Raw genomic sequence first — 16,937 nt, 5'->3', positions numbered from 1 at the left:
GCTCTTAGAAGTGGGACCTTGCTGAGAACCAGGCTTGGGGTGGGAACCATCTCTCCCACTTGGGCCTCTCTGGGAAAGAAGCATCTGGAACGGGCAAGTACCCACCCCAAGGATCACACCAACTTACCTGTTTGCCTCTGAGTTTATAGGCTGCGGTAAACACCTCGGGGACAAAGCTGCCTCCTTCGTCCCCACCCGCTTCCCCTCCACCCAACTCAGACTCCCTTGCTCATGAATGCCAACCTACAAAAATAGCCCCCCGGCTTCCAACCCCTGCAAGAGGCAGATACGTAATGACAGAGCGACTTGGTGCAGAGGTAACAAATTGTCCGTATTATAGCACTTTACATCTTGATATCCATTCTCCTCAACGGGCTTATCTGTAAACCGACCGAATTCACACTGGGATGCTAAGAAAATAGCTGTCATATAATAGATGGGGTCTCCTGGAAAATGAACATTTACAAATGGCTGTAGCATTTACTTAAAATGTCATGCCAATTGCTTGCTGTTGTCTTTATGCAATGAGATTGATTTTACTGCTCCTTTGAGTCCTCAGCCTTGATGGGTAGTTTTTAATGCAGCAAGGAGATGCTTTTTGTGTTTAATCTATAAATAGAGTCTGTGAGGGCATGGGCTCTTGAAGGTGCAGCCTTGGAAGGGTCCAGGCCTCTTTTCCCAGGACACTCTTCTTTTTTTTAAGCCCCCTCCTCTTCCCTCTGGGAGAAGCTGGACCTGGGCAGGGTCTGCACTGATCTTATTCATGTATTCAAATGTATGCAGATGTATGCATTCTGTTTAACAAGTTAATTCATTTGCCAGGCCAGGCAGTTCGGGGTTTTCACAGTGTAATACCCACACTTGATTCTCCCTTCCATACCCGATTATGCCCTAGGGTTTTACTAGGAGAGAGTTTATAGAGTTGGAGCCTAGGGAGGGTTGGGGGTAGGGACAGCTTGCCTCTTGCAGAAAATGACCTCAAAGTGTCCTCAGGGTGATTGCAAGGGCTCTGGCGTCCTTGAAGCCACAGAAAGCTGGCCGCATGGACGTTACTTGAAAAGTTCGCAGTTTACCACTCTCCTCACCCCAGCTCATCCCCAACGTGGCCACTTTTTCCTTTACCTCCTGAAAAACTGCACAAGTATCCTTGATTGGCAGTCCCTGCTGGGGGAACACAACTTCCTGCTTGTTCCTGGACCCGATGCTGTATGTCCCCTACAGAGCATGGCACACGCCGCCCCCAGACACCACGCCTGTGTCCCCAGCTGAGTTTGGCATCTTCCTCCTAAAGGAAGCACAAAGATAAAGCTGGGTGAACAAGTCCACTTTGATTCTCCCTCACATCTTTCCCGGGAAGATTTTCTATAGCGTTTAGGAGCCAGCGTATCACCCTTTTCCATCTCAAGAACCCCAGCCACACCTGCAGGGGAGCCGCCTTTTCATCCAAGCTGTTCAGAGTTTGAAGATCTGAGTAAGATCCACGTTGCCTTTACATGCCAGCTTTTTCTGCGTCGGGGGTATTGGAAGCACCTGGCTGCTTCTCATCGTTAATGGCGACGGTAAGTCTTCACTTGGTGTCCCATCCCACAGGAGAGCGTGTGCGTTCTTCACGCTGCAGGATCCTGAGAAGCAGACAGGATGTGTGGGCATCATCTCTACTCCTTTGTTCAGCACATATTTATGAGCACCTACTCTAAGCCAGGGGCAGTGCTGGGGGCTGAGAACAGATCAAGAAGCCCAACAGACTTGGTCTCTGCTCTTGAGGGCATCTCCGTATCCTGTTGGGGATGGAGAAGTGACTGCTGAAGCCCTGACAGGCCAGGGACCTGCCACACACGAGCCCACAGGTGGGCTGCTTTCCCAGTCTTGGTGGTCGTAGCTGGGGAAGCATTCACGGAGGGCTTCCTGGAGGAAGTGCTATGGAAGCGGAAGCCTGAGGGATGAATAGGAGCTAGCCAGTTTAGGATCAAAAAAGGGCAAAACACAAAGATAGTGTTTTCCAATGGAGGGGACAGTACTTGCCAAGGAATTGGAGCTCAGAGAGAGTAAGACTTTCCCAAGTCACATGGCTAGGAAGGGAATATGAGACCAGTTTCTTTAACCAACCTATTTTTGCAGTCCCCCATCAGTGAATTCTACAGGTAGGGAAACAGAAGCTCTGGCCAACAAAAGTTTCTGACTCTGGGGTCACCCTTCCTCTTAGTAGGCTGAGCATCAACAAGCCAGCACTTCCAAGGAAAATGATCACTGCCCAGACAGACTAGACAGCTGTGGTTATCAATGCTGGTCTGAAAACATGATTAGACAGAGTCTAAATAATGGTTTAGATTAATCATCTGAAAATGACCCTCAACAGAAACAAGGAAATAACAGAGAAAGCCAATGTGTGGAATCTAAAAAGAAATGACACAATCCTTTTTATGACACAACAAAGAAATGGATTTATTCACAGAACAGAAATAGACTCACAGACTCAGAGAAAGAACTTGTGGTTACCAGAGGGGGAAGGGATAGTTAGGGAGTTTGGGATCGACATGTTCAAACTGCTAAATTTAAATTGGATAACGAACAAGGACCTACTGTGTAGCACAGGGAACTCTGCTCAGTGTTATGGGGCAGCCTGGATGGGATGGGAGTTTGGGGGAGAATGGATACATGTATGTTTATGGCTGAGTCTCTGCTGTGTACCTAAAATTATCACAATGCTGTTAATAGATCATACTCCAATATAAAATAAAAAGTTTTTTAAAAAAGGAAACCAATGTGTTCAGATCATTATTAATTACTCAGATCGAGGCCCTAGCATTTTAAAATCCACTAAATGGCTGTGGGAAGGAGATCCCTTTCCTCCATGGAGTCACCAGACTCTCCTCTGTTTCTTGTGCCAAATACCGAAAACCTCACGGTCAGATTCAGAATCTCCACACACAGCACAGTCAACAAATTGACTCCAAAAGCCTGGAGCCAAAAGAGACCCAAGAGCTCAGCCTCTCCAAACTGCTTCTTACACAGAACTGGAGACAGGGAAGGGGTGCCAGTCTGTTCCGGCCGGTATAACAACATGCCATAAACTGGGATGCTTCACAACAAATGCTTATTCTTGTGGTTCTGGAGGCTGCAAGTACGAGATTCAGTTACTGGCAAGACCCCTCTTCCCGGTTCACAGACAGCTTCTTCTTGCTGTGTCCTCAAATGGCTGAAGAGGGGAGGGAGCTCTCCCGGGTCTTTTTAATGAGGGCACTAACCCCATACATGAGGGCCCCACCCTCATGACCTAATCACTCCCAAAGGTCCCACCTCCAAATACCACCACTCTGGGGATTGGCTTTCATCTCCCAGATTTTGTGAATCTGGGGAACACAAACATTCAGTCTATAGCAGACGTGTCTAAAATCATCAGAACTGTATCTGGAGTAAGAACTAGAAGAGTGTTAGGGTCTTTTGCGCCGATCAAGCCTTGAAAACAGTAGTGTTCTCTTCCAAGAAAAGCAGCCATGGGCCCTTGCTTGAAAAGTCCACTCCCACGCCTTGAGCGGAGGACCCAGTTACCCTGGCAACCACTGACTGGCAGGGGAGACCACACTCCTCTCCCCGCCCCACCGGACAGAAGGGAGGCCTGCAAGGTGCTCAGACACAATGCTGATTGCATCGCTGATCTATTACTGGGTAACAAGTCACTTCAAAACTAAGTGGATTAACACAATCATCATTCTATTATCTCTCACAGTTTCTGAGGGTCAGGAATTTGGACAGGCCTCAGTGGGAACTTGTGTCTGTTCTCAGATGTCTGGGATCTTGGCTGGGAAGACAGGGGCAGGTGTGGCGGGGTGAGCAACTCTGCAGTGTGAGGCTGAAATCATTGAGAGGCATCTTCACTCAAGAATTTGGTGGCTAGTGCCGGCTGTTGGCGGGGCCCTCTGCTGGGCTGTCAGCCAGCACACCTACGTGGGGTCTCTGTGCGTGGACTAATTTGAGCTTCCAAACAGCACGGCAGCTGTTCCAAGAACAAGTGTCTGCAGGAGATCAAGGGGGAAGTGCATGCTGTTTTTAGAGTCTAGTCTCAGAAGTCACTTCATGTCACTTCCATGTACTGTCAAGGCAGGCAAAAAGTCGTCCCGGGTTCTGGGGGAGGTGGGGGTGGGTGTCAAGGTCAGATTGTATAAAGAGCCCATAGAATGGGAGCTATTACAGGGGCCATCTTCACACCATGCAGTCGGTGCCTCAGCAGTTCCTAAGGACTCTAACCAAATTCATTTATTTAAAAAAAGGTTTATTGAGCACCTATTGAGTGCTGGGCTTCCCTGGTGGCCCAGATGGTAAAGAAAGTGAAAAAGGTGAAAGTCTCTCCCCTCTGTCTGACTCTTTGCAACCCTGTGGACTACAGAGTCCATGGAATTCTCCAGGGCAGAATACTGGAGTGGGTAGCCTATCCCTTCTCTAGCAGATCTTCCTGACCTAGGAATTGAACCAGGGTCTCCTGCATTGCAGGCAGATTCTTTACCAATTGAGCTATCAGGGAAGTCCTAATGATGGTAAAGAATCTGCCTGCAATGAGGGAGACCTCGGTTTGATCCCTGGGTTGGGAAGATCCCCTGGAAAAGAAATGGCAACCCACTGCAGTATTCTTGCCTGGAGAATCCCACGGACAGAGGAGCCTGGCGGGCTACAGTCCATGGGGTTGCAAAGAGTGACCAACACTAACGCTTACTGTGTGCCAGAAACTGCACGAGGGGCTCTCCTGTCTCTTGTGCTGGCAGCTGCAGGGATGCTGCAGGAGAAGCAGCCCAAAGGAGCTCGGTGGGGGTGGGGGTGGGGCAGAAGGCGCTGCCTCTGCGTAGACACGCCTGTCCATCCTCACCCAGTGAAGGCAAGTTGAAGGCTCCAGGGCATCACCATGATGACCTGGTCTGCTGAGCCTGTGCTCCTGCCGTGTGGCAAGGGCAGCCCCTGAGTCCAGGGGAGGAAAAGGAATTCTGTGTCTGCAGCCTCCCAAGGAGCAGGGTCCCAGGTGACCCCGCCCCGCCCCTCCTACTGAGCAGAGCCCATTACCACTGTTCATCCTCTCCCAGCAGAGCCAGGGCCCCACTTCTCCTGCCCTTCACGCACAGAAGCTGTCCCAAGGCTCTTCCTGGCCCCGGACACCCTCCCCCTCATCTACAGGGGCTGAAGCCTCATTGGTGTACCTGGATTTGCGTCTCTCCTCTTAGCCAAAGATTTCCAATCTGAAATTGCCATCTTTATTTTCAATGTGCCACCTCCCCCATGAACACTCGAAACCCTCTCAGGGGCCACCTGACAGTTGAATGCAGCCAGCCACGGGCAGCTCACTCCCACCCTTGTCGTTTGCAAACAGCTGGACCCCTGAGGAAGTCCTGCCATCTCATCCTGAACAACACCAGACTCATCCCTAGATCCTACTGTGACGAAAGTGCCTCCCTTGCCCCATCTAAATAATTGTGGATTAAAGGATCTCCCCAGGCAGGGCTGGCACTCTTGTTTATAGATAAGTAGGGAGCCTTTTAAAAAGTTAATTGTGGTGGTAGAAGATGATGGGGACTTCCCAGAGAGAGCCGGGATGGTTTTAATGAAGCAAACGTGTACCAGGGACCCCGAAGAGGAAGGGAGTCCTGTAGCGAGAGGGTGAGTCTAGCTGATATGCTGAAGGAAGGAGAGGATGGGAGGGCTGTCAAGATCCAGGAGCTGCTGTTTAGGAAACGGTGACTTCAGATAGGAAAAGGCAGTCAGGGGGAAGATGGGTAATTTGCTCTGGAGCAGATGTGATGAGGAGAAAGGCTCGGAGGAGGGCAGGCAACCCTACCTCCCCTCTCCAGCTCCCTCTTCTCCTGCTCTGGCGGTCAGATGTCTTCAGAGACTAAGGGAGTCTCCAGGGCAGCCCTGGAGGGACTGGGCAGGGGGCTGACGGGGAAAGAGAGTCCTTTTCCTGGCATCTAAAGGTCCAGGGTGATGAGGATGGGGCCCCAAGGGGCTCACAACCTGCCTTTGATACATCTGATCAACGTGAGAAAATTGTTCTTCTGATTTTAGATTGCTCTTGGACAGGACGACACCTGAATCCCGTGGACCCTTTATGGCTGCCCTGCTTCTGGCTCCAAACAGATTGATGGCCAGAGCAGAGCTGTCTCCTCTGACCTCCGTCAAGGACAAGGGTGGAACGGGCCTGCCCTCCCCACCTGCCCACCCCTCGTCCTTTCTGCTGTTTCCCTGGACAGCAGAGGGGGCTGTGGCTTCCATGAAGCCACTGAGAAGGGTCGTTGGCAGAGTGGGAATTCTTGTGGTCCCAGCAGTAGCGAGGAGCTGGCGTTCACTGCTCCCCAGCCCTTGGCAAGCTTGCGGGGGACCGAAGCTGACCCAGGCGAGGCCTCCCCCTCCTTCACCACAGCTGCAGTCACTGTTTGAAAGTGGCTCTGGATTCATCAAGAAGGCAACTGACCTTCCTCAGCCCCCCTCCACAGGGAGCCCTGGCTTATGCCAAAGGAGATGATCCAGCCCCGTGCCAGCCCCGGCTTCTGAAATGTTAACGTCCCATTCCAGCCCGAGCAGGACCGCAGGGCAAAACTCAACCACAGCCACGAGCCTCGCTCCAGCGGAGCCCACTGCGGCCCAAGGGGACGCTGTCCCCAGGCTTCCAGGAAGACTCCGAGGTGTCAGTTTATTTCAGGTTCAGAGCCAGGCTGCTCAGGCTACGTTTCCAACCCTGAGGGGCACTGGCGGTGAGCCGATTTACCCCCAGGCAAGCATTTCCGGTGGAGACCTGCTTTTCCTGTCTTCCCAATGCCCGGTGTTAGCGGGCACTCCTGCCCCTCAGCCGTGATGAAGAGCGATTTTCTGAAGGCTGGACAAAGAGTCGGACTTCCCGAAGTACTCCTGATCTACAAAACCAATCCAGCCATCCCCGGGGCCAGAGCCGCCCTCAGCCCCGGCAGGACTCAGCCTTGACTCAGCACCGCGAGTCACCAAGTGCACCCTTCTCATCGGTGGGGGATACCCGCAGCCCTCTGTCGCCTGGTCCCCAGATGGTTTCCAGGGCTGCAGTCGGTCCAGCTGAGCCAGTCCCTGCACAGCCTCCCTTCACGAGGTTGGAAGGGCCTACCGGGGCCACAGGGACAGTAACCCCTTCCCTCCCGCAGGGTCCTTCCTGTGCTGGGTCTCCCGGCCCACCCGGCTCTCCCTGCTGCTGTGACGCCAGCTGGGGCAGAGGGCTGGGGGCTGGGGGCTCCTCCAGGACTCCAGGGACTCCAGCCTTCTCGCCTGCCTCCTCCCCACCCTGCTCCAGTCTCCACTGGGTAGCGCAGCTCCAGGAGGGCCTGGACCAAAGGAAATGGGTGAAAGAAAAGGATGCGGTTCACAAGGCCTGAGAAGCCTTCGAGCATGAAAAGATGCCAGCTTGAAAAGACTTAGAAAGGAGATCGTGAAGGTTGTAGGCGCCTCTGAACCTCTTCCAGTTTTTCGATTTCCCACGGCGTTTGGCAAAAATCGGATTGGAGTGGAGGCCCCCAAGACCGAGGACTGGCTGGCTCTTTGGCACAGTGGCAACAGCAGGACAGACCTCGTCTCCAGGCTGCGAGAAAGGACATGCCTGGGACTCGGGGTGGGCGGCCGGGGGCTCACAGAACCACCTCTCCTACAGAGACTGTGGGCTGTGGAGAGTCACCCCAGTCTCTGCTTTTCCCTTAAACTTGCAGGAAGAAGGGGGTTAGACTCAGAATCTCAAGGGAGCTTGCGGAACCCCCTGTGCCCAACCTCCACCGGGGACTCGGGAATCCAGGCTCTGGCCGGGGACCCCCAGAGCCCGCAGGCTGCTGGACCCCCGGCAAGCGGGAGAGAAGCGCTGCTTCGGGTTTTGGTGAGGAGGGTGACCCCCGAGCCAGCACAATGGATGGGGACAGATCTAGTCTGAGGGTCTCAGAAGATGGTATTACTCAGCAGCCTCACGCTTTTCATCTGGAACTTATTGGAAAACCTTGCTAAGGGGATCAGCTGCCTCCCGGTGCCAACTCCCAGCTCCCATCCAATCGGCGTTCAGGCCCTTTAAAGTATTACTTTTCGACACTGTGAACATTGTATGTTCCTGACAGGATAAGCCCGCCACAAATTAATACCTGGGGCAGATCCTAAAACACAATTCTTCCCGGCTGCAACGATTGCAGCCAGCCCCTCTATCTGCACCGAAGCAGTGAATCTTTCATCGTTGCGATCCCTACATTGTTTTTTCTCCTCCGGTCCCTCAGACAGCCCAGACAATAAACTTTACTTCCTTTTATGATTATCGGTGCACTCATGGGGTTCCCATGCTGCAGCACCAGCCACTAGAAGGGCCCCTGAGCTGCCTGCGGGGACAATCCCACGAGCCACCAGCATCTCTTTCAGTTCCCACGTTGGGGTTTGGAGGCGGTGAGCTGGCCTCTGGGAGACAAAGGCATGTAGGGCTTCCTCTGTCCAGGCAGCTGAGGGTGGCAGTAAGGGAGGAGGGGGCGGGAGAGGGGCTCAGTTTCTGTCATTCAGGAGGGACCACAGCATCAGCCAGGCGCAGTGAGGGCCAGGGAACAGCCTCAGGACAGGAACGCGAACTGCCCGGCCTGGCGAGCTGCCTGACCTGGCGCTGGCCACGCTGAGCCAGGGGGAGTGAGGAGCCCACCGAAGGGCTGGGCCGGAGGATCACCACGCACCTGCCTTGTTTCACATCTTACTGTGGCCGAGCTCAGCACAGAAAATCAGGTCTGTGTCCTAGCCCACAGGCCTTTGTTTTTCCATCTGCAAAATGGGACGTGTGACGTTGGCCCTGCCTGTTCCATAGAGCTGTTGGAGGGCAAGGATGCGTATAGAAAGCCTTGAGATGCCCTCAGAACTCTGGGTACCAGAATCCTCTGCGGGCACTCGGGATAAAACCTCGAGGACCTGCGAGAGGTAGGGGTGTGCTGCTTTTCTAGGGCTGCTGCAGCGAATGACCAGAAATGGAGATGGGGTACTTCAAGCAACAGAAGTGTATTCTCTCTCAGTTCTCGAGGCTGGGCCTCGATGAGTCGGCAGCGCTGATTCCTTCTGGAAGCTCCGAGGGTGAGTTTGCTGGTCTCTCTCCAACTTCGGTAGCTGCCAGCAAGCCTTGGCCTGTAGACATATCACCCCAGCCTTTGCCTCTGTCTTTACCCGGCCCTTCTCCTCTGTGTCCTCCCCTCTCCACATAGGGACACCGGTCATTGGATTTGGGGCCCACCCTGATCCATGTGACCTCTGGTAACTAACAGCCTCCCGTCAGGGACATTCCTGGGGTTTGCTTTCATGGCAAGAAGCGGTCGGAGTCCGGGGAAGTCCCCTCTAACCGCTCCATGGAGACGTGGGGCTTCCCAGGGGCGCTCTACCCGGAGACACTCCAGCTCCTTGTCCGGTTGAAATGCAGTTGAGCCCCTCCACTCCTCGGTCACCTGCGCTTAAAGAGCCAGCCCTCCCCCTCCTCCCCGTCCTCCCCCTGCTCAGCTCTGGATCGTTCCTCCAGGGCCCACAGTGCAGTCTGAGCCTGCGCCTGGTGGGAGCCCTGTCCCAAATTGCACAGTTTAAATTATGCATTAGGTTTTTAAGCAGCACTTTAAGCTGGCAGGGAGACAGATTTTTATCAGTGGTGAATGCCCACCTCGGGCTGCTAAATTTCATCTCGGGTTCGTGTGACAGGTGATAACTCTCACCTCCCTCCCCATGTTAAGAGACACGTCCTGTCTCTGCGCAGGGAAGGTACAACAGCGCACTGGCCGGGAGCCGGGGGTCAGAGCTCGAGGGCTCCTCCTCCGTGGGGGTCTCCAGCTCCCCCATCGCACCTTTCCTTCCGTGGAAACCACTGGAGAGGCCAGGAGGACCCCATGATGACCACCACCTCGCACAACCGGCCACTGGGCCCAGGTCATTCTTCCCCGGGGACACAGAACATCTGCTTCGCATCACGCTCCATCCTGCTTAATTACTGCAGAGAGGGGCTCTGACCACCTGGCCTGTAAGCAAGCAGTCTTGATATTTTTAGCAACAGGCTCTTCTCCAAGGGCCACATAGTCCCCCTGGGGCTGATCTTGTGGACAGAGGAGGCCGGGTTGTCACGAAGGAAGGTCCAGGGAAAATCTGCGTCTCGTGCCTTCGTCCTTCTCAATGCCCTGCCGCCTGGGGGGAGCCTCTCCTTCCTAACCCTCCTCCACACCTCCAAGTCCAGTCCGTCCTGGAGAGCTTCTGCTCCCCACCAGCTGTGAGCTCCCAGGCCCTCTGGGGACAGTCGGCTTAAAAGGCAAGAGCAGAGCTTCAGTGCGGCTTCCACCGCGGACGTGAAGCTCCGGTGGAGGCTGCAGGCTTTGCCCCTGACCTTGGCGCTCGGGAGAGGGTGGTGGTCTCGTGGTCATGTTCTCACAAACACGGGCCCCCCAGGCTGTCTACCATGTGAAAAGGCTTCCGAGAGGCTTCTCTGTCCTAGATAAGTTGTTAAAAGCCAAGATCAATCTGCTTCAGAAAATAAGGTAGATCAATACAAACAGGGCTGTCTGTAGAGAGACTCGCGTGGCCCAGCTCTCCTGCGCTTGGGGATGTGGGCCCTGGGCCCCAGGCCTCACTTTTCTAGCCCACCCCGCCGCCCACCTGGACCCCCACCCTGCGTACTAAGTTGCTTCAGTCATGTCCACCTCTTTTGCGACCCCATGGACTGTAGCCTGCTAGGCTCCTCTGTCCATGGGGATTCTTCAGGCAAGAACACTGGAGCTGGTTGCCATTTCCTCCTCCAGGGGATCTTCCAAACCCAGGGACTGAGCCCGTGTCTCTTATGTCTCCTGCATTGGCAGGCGGGTTCGTTACCATCAGCGCCCCCTGGGAACCCCCATCCTACCCCATGGTATTTGCGTCTGCTCCTTGTTCCCTGGCTTAGCCTTTCTTGTCATTCGGAAGGGACAAAACATTTGGGAAGGGGACTTGAATCCCAGGGAAATGGGTGTGCCATCCCTGTGGGCACAGGGCACTTTGGGATGCATGGTTCCCAGGAGGAGGGACCCTTGCCCCATTCCCTCAGCCCCTCTCCCTTTCTACCTCCCCAGGGCTTCATCTGAATCTTGGAAGCCCCACCCTGAATCTGCAGTCTGCCACCTACTTCAGGGAGTGACGTCTCAGGCAACTTAACAGGGGCATCTACCTGGATCCCACTGCCTGTCTTAAACCAGAGCTCTGACCTCTACAAGGTAAATGTGTGGGACCTTGGGTGTGGATGAATAACCTTGGGTGTGGGTTTTAAGGCCCTTATTTGCTTATTAGGGTTGACCAGAGCCTGCCTGGGTTATACTTGACTCAGAGTGTGTGTGTTGGTCAGTCAGTCGTGTCTGACTCCAGTCCAATGGACTATAGCCCCACAGGCTCCTCTGTCCATGGAATTCTCCAGGCAAGAAGACTGGTGTGGGTTGCCATGCCCTTTTCCAAGTGATTTTCCTGACCCAGGACTGAACGTGGGTCTCCTGCACTGTAGGCAGATTCTTTACCACCTGAGCCCCCAGGGAAGCCCACTAGACAGAGAGTGTGCTCCAACTGGTAAACATCGTGGCCGACGAATACGCAAGCCATTCTGGTCTGAGCACGGTATCCGTATTAATGCATTTAATCCCCACAACAGTCTCACGATTATCTACCATTATTATCTCATCATTTTAGATAAAGAGGAAACAGGCCCAGAGAGATCAAGTAACTTGCTCAAGGTTGCACAGCATCCGAACCCAGGCAGTCTGGCGTGGTGCCCCAGGGCTTCACCCCTGCCATTGCTAGCATATTTTGTGCTGAGTTAAGCTGGGGGCAGGCACGCAATGTCCAAAAAGCACTGGTCCAGCCCTCACCCTCAGGAATCTTTCCTTTTCCTCCAGGTGGTCTGCAGATGAAGAGGGAAGGCTTGGGCCCTCCCTAGGGTCGTGTGTTAGCAGAAGCTCCAGCCACCAAGGATGATTTAACCTCATCAAGCCTGTCGTCCCCACGACGCTCGGCAACTTGGCTTGGAAAATGATGATGGAGTAAGATTTAAAAGCCTGAAGAATGGACTATTATTCTTATCAGTGCTAATAAAGGTGAAAGCGTTTTATTTCCTGGTCTGCATATGATTCAGGTGACAAGAAAGTCCTCACCCCCTCCTCCCCGTGAACTTGCACCCTCCCTACCTCCAGCATCCTCTGAGATCCCCCTGGACCTGTGTTCCTGAGACGCTTACCCCTCCACGAACCCCAGCGCCCAGTGGAAGTTCCCAAAAGCCCAGTGGGGCAGAGGGGATAACAAAGCAGGGTGCAGTTTCTCCTACTGGTGGTTCACTCAGCAAAACAGTCAGCTCCTGCACATTCCATCCTGGGCACCAGGGAGTCCACAGCGAGCAGAGCGCCTGCCCTCCCATGGCCTGCTTTCTAGTAGGAGAAAAAGACTATAGCAATAGTCTGCTATTTATATAATGCAGTGTAAAGAGACTACTCCAAGCCAGGCTTCAACAGTACATGAACCGAGAACTTCGAGATGTTCAAGCTGGACTTAGAAAAGGCAGAGGAACCAGAGATCAAATTGCCAACATCCATTGGATCATGGAAAAAGCAAGGGAATTTAAAAAATAAAAAGCTACTTTGGCTTCATTGACTACGCTAAAGTCTTTGACTGTGCGGATTAGAACAAACTGCAGAAAATTTTTAAAGAATTGGGAATAACAGAGCATCTTACCTGCCTCCAGAGAAGCTTGTACGCAGGTCAGGATGCAACAGTTAGAACTGGACGTGGAACAATGGAATGGTTCCAAATTGGGAAAGGAGTACCTCAAGGCTATATATTGTCACCCTGTTTATTTAACTTATACGCAGAGTACATCATGAGAAACACTGGGCTGGATAAAGCACAAGCTGGAATCAAGATTGCCGGGAGAAATATCAATAAACTCAGGTATGCAGATAATACCACCCTTATGGCAGAAAGTGAAGAGGAACTGAAAAGCCTCTTGATAAAAGTGAAAGAGGAGAGTAAAAAAGTTGGCTTAAAACTCAACATTCAGAAAATGAAGATCATGGCATCTGGTCCCATCACTTCATGGAAAATAGATGGGGAAACAATGGAAACAGTGACAGACTTTATTTTCTTGGGCTCCAAAATCACTGCAGATGGTGATTGCAGCCATGAAATTAAAAGACGCTTGCTCCTTGGAAGAAAAGCTATGACCAACTTAGCATATTAAAAAACAGAGACATTACTTTGCTGACAAAGGTTTGTCTAGTCAAATCTATGGTTTTTCCAGTAGTCACGCATGGATGTGAGAGTTGGACCATAAAGAAAGCTGAGCGCTGAAGAATTGTTGCTTTTGAAATGTGGTGTTGGAGAAGACTCTTGAGTCCCTTGGACTGCAAGGAGATCCAACCAGTCCATCCTAAAGGAATCAGTCCTGGGTGTTCATTGGAAGGACCGATGTTGAAGCTGAAACTCCAATCCTTTGGCCACCTGATGCGAAGAGCTGACTCATTGGAAAAGACCCTGATGCTGGGAAAGATTGAAGGCAGGAAGAGAAGGGGATGACAGAGGACGAGATGGTTAGATGGCATCACTGACTCAATGGAGTTTGAGCAAGCTCTGGGAATGAGTGATGGACAGGGAAGCCTGGTGTGGACTGTAGCCCACCAGGCTCCTCTGCACCTGGGATTTCCCAGGCAACAATACTGGAGTGGGTTGCCATTTCCTAGTCCAGGGAATCTTCCTGACGCAAGGGATCAAACTTGTTTAGTGACTAAACAACAACAAGACGACTATCTGCCTCCAAAGCAAAATACAGCAGGTTAGGGGATAAAGATTTGGGGAGAGCAGGCATCGGTCACGGAGGAGGCAGAAAGCAGAGAGGTCCTCAGCTGCACAATCAAAGGGACCGAAATGCAGGCAGTCACGAGGAAGCACTGGGGCGGGTTCATCAGCCTGGACCAGTCCGCTAGGGAGAGGCCTGACTCCCCTCCCACCTTCTAGCCACTTCTATTGGCCAAGCCTAGTTGGAGGGCAGGGAGGTAGTCTCCTCAGTCAGCCTCCTGTGACACGGAGCAGGGTGGAAAGTGTGGGCGGGGATCTGAAGGGTCGGATGGAGAAAAGGCAGCTGGGGGTTGCTGCTAGTCTATGTAGTGTGATCAGGCAAGACCCTCTGAAAAGGCGACACTGGAGCAGAACCCGGGACTGCCCAGTCCCCACCTCCCACTCACCCTCTAAACATTATCCTGATTTATTTTTCTCCTCCATCCTGAACCTCCCCCCCAACCACAGATTCATCCCTGCACCCCTGCAGGGAGAAGGAACAAAAATGATCTTCCCCTAAGACTAGGCTGCCATGGGAATGGGATAAATATGGGATAGACTGCATCGCGGCTACAAGAAGATGACACATCCTGGGCCGGAGGGAATTTCTGGGACATGTGAGGAACCATCACTCCCCTAAGCTGTCTCTGCCAATTGCCTGGAGAGGAGGGGAAGCTGCTGGGAGAAATGACCGTAGCCGAGGCCACCAGGGTCCCTTCTTCCCCTGGTCGCTCGTGGAGAGCTACAGGGGGTACAGGTGCTGTCAGAAGGTTCTCCATCCACCCCTTCTGTGCCCCTGGGAAGGTCCTACGTGCAGATTTTGCCTAGACTTGTCTGCAAAAGCTGAATCAATGACGTCATGAAATTTCACAGAATTGCAGAGACTGGTTCAAGATATTAGATTCCCCCACCATACACACACACACACACACACAGTGCTTTCCAGCTCTGCAAAGAGAAAAGGGTCTTAGATTCTTGCTCTTGCCTTTGAGAGCTCCTCTGGTCTTCATCAGTCACTCTTCTTTCTCCCCAGAGGGTCTTCTGAGTTGGTTTTCCAAGAGATTCTTCCCCCTCTGTGCATCCCTGCGTGACAACTGGTTGTATGTGAGTTTGTTTTTAGATCCTCTGTGTGCTTCACCCTCTTCCTTGAAGTTGGAAATCAAATGCAATCAGCTGGCTGTATCCCTGTGTTTCATTTCCTCTGCTCTCAGAATAAATTTCCAACTTCTTACAAGTGACCCACAAAGCTTCTGCAGGCGGAACCTGCCCAGCTCCAACACACACCCCTCTCCCTCTGGCTCACTGTTTCCAGCCACACCCATTTCCTGTCTGTTCCTGGAACACACCCAATCTTCTGTACTCGTGTCCTTGCTCCTCTGTCTGCCCGTCTGGAGGCTTTCATTCCAGAGATTGGAGTGAAAGACGCGAGCTCTTATCACTCATGCTTTGTTTCCATTACCGTTGATGCTCAAGGTCATCCTGCTTTCTCCTTCCTCTAAGCTTAACTCAAAGGTCACCTCTTCCGAGAAGCCTTCCTCCTCTGCCCTATTGTTTTAAATTATTTTAAATTGATTTTTGGCTATGCTGGGTCTTCATTGCTGGGGGCGGGGGGGTTCTCTAGTTGTGGTGATCAGGGCCTACTCTCCAGTTGTTCTTGGGGGCAATGCTCCCTGAGTCCTGTCGTGTATTATTGCTCTGTTTGTTCAGCTCCACTGGGAGAGGACAATGGGAGCCTCCCCACCTGGTCTGTCCTGAACGTTGCCCTGTGCACCCCTTCCCCGTGCTGACTTCAACCTCCACCCTTTCACTGTAATCAACAATAGCCGTGAGTCTAATAACGGCTTTGCTGAGTTGAATAAGTCATTTCAGTTAATCCCTGAACTGGAGGGTGGTCTTGGAGACCCCCAAACATTGCAATTGGTGCCAGAGAGACCTCTTAGGGACCTCTTACCTCTGTAGCGTTGGTCACAGCCGTCTTCCCAGGGCCTGGAACAATGAGGGGGTAATTGGGAAGAACTCAAGAAGTTTGTTTTTTTTTTAATCTTGGGCTGTGCTGGGTCTTCACTGTTGTGCGTGAGCTTTCTGTAGTTGCGGAGAGCGGGGCTACTGTTTGGTTGCAGTGTGTGGGCTTCTCATTGCGGCGGCTTCTCTCGTTGCGGAGCACAGCCTTTAGGGTCTGTCGGCTTCAGGAGCTGTGGCTCCCAGGCTCAGTAGTTGTGGCGCACGGGCTTAACTACCCCAAGGAATGTAGAATCTTCTTCCTGGAGCAGGGATCAAACCCGTGTCCCCTGCACAGGCCGGCGGATTCTTAACCGCTGGACCACCAGGGAAGTCCAAGAAGTGTTACGACAGTGAATGTTCTTCCTGGGACAAAGGGCTCTTTCATTGAGCCAGCATGCCTGAGACAGGGTCTCAACCCGCTGTGGCATTGCGTTGAACTCTACCAGGTGACTTCATTACAAGAAAATGCTGAGCTCTCTCAAACCCACCCCTACCCCCCGCTGACCTTTGTACAGGCTGTGGTTTTGCCTGAAGCTTTTTCCATCTTTTCCTCAATTTTTCCAGCTTCTCAATTCCTCATCAGGCTCCAGACTTGGCTCAGGCATCACCTCCCTGGGGAAAATCACAGGAGCCCAGCTCCCTCCAGGCCTGAGGGGCTCATGCCTCTGGATTCCTGGGGTACCCTGCGCTCACTTTGACTGTAACTCCTGTCATCTGAGTTATCACTGAAAAGCCTTCTGTTTAGCTTTCTCTTCCTAGAGTTATGTTGTACTTGAATATCTTCCACCTGGATAATGGCACTCAAGCTCCTTTAAAGCCAAGACCTGTGTCTTTTATCTCTAGATCTTTGCTACCAAGCATTGTGCCAATTACATAGTAAATGCTCAATAAATGTCTGCACTAACAAATGGGTCAGCCTTCCAATAAGCAGAGGTACACAGAGAGTCAGCGACATGCCAGCGGAAAATTGTTTTAACCTGATGGCCGTATTGCAGTGCTCAGCGCTGTTTTCAGAAACAAGATTCCATCTACTCTTTCTGACTCCCACAGGAAGAGGCAGGGGATAAAACGAAGGTAGTCACACTGCCAAGGAGGGGCCGTGGAGCAGAAGCGAGCTGCTGTGG

The 16,937-nt window shown here is 52.6% G+C and overlaps 1 long non-coding RNA gene across 1 annotated transcript; it reads right to left on the bottom strand.

The window, feature by feature from the left end:
- Window positions 1–310: 310 nt before the first annotated feature.
- On the bottom strand, window positions 311–15,113 carry LOC138414772 (uncharacterized). Its single transcript, XR_011246964.1, has 3 exons — window positions 14,798–15,113; window positions 1,421–1,622; window positions 311–1,285 (listed from the first exon to the last, which is right to left on the bottom strand). It is a non-coding gene; the product is annotated as an uncharacterized lncRNA (long non-coding RNA).
- Between the last annotated feature and the right edge of the window lie 1,824 nt (window positions 15,114–16,937).

This window comes from Ovis canadensis, chromosome 11 (assembly GCF_042477335.2).
Source record: "Ovis canadensis isolate MfBH-ARS-UI-01 breed Bighorn chromosome 11, ARS-UI_OviCan_v2, whole genome shotgun sequence".
Taxonomy (NCBI): domain Eukaryota; kingdom Metazoa; phylum Chordata; class Mammalia; order Artiodactyla; family Bovidae; genus Ovis; species Ovis canadensis.
This window is presented reverse-complemented; position numbering and strand designations above follow the sequence as displayed.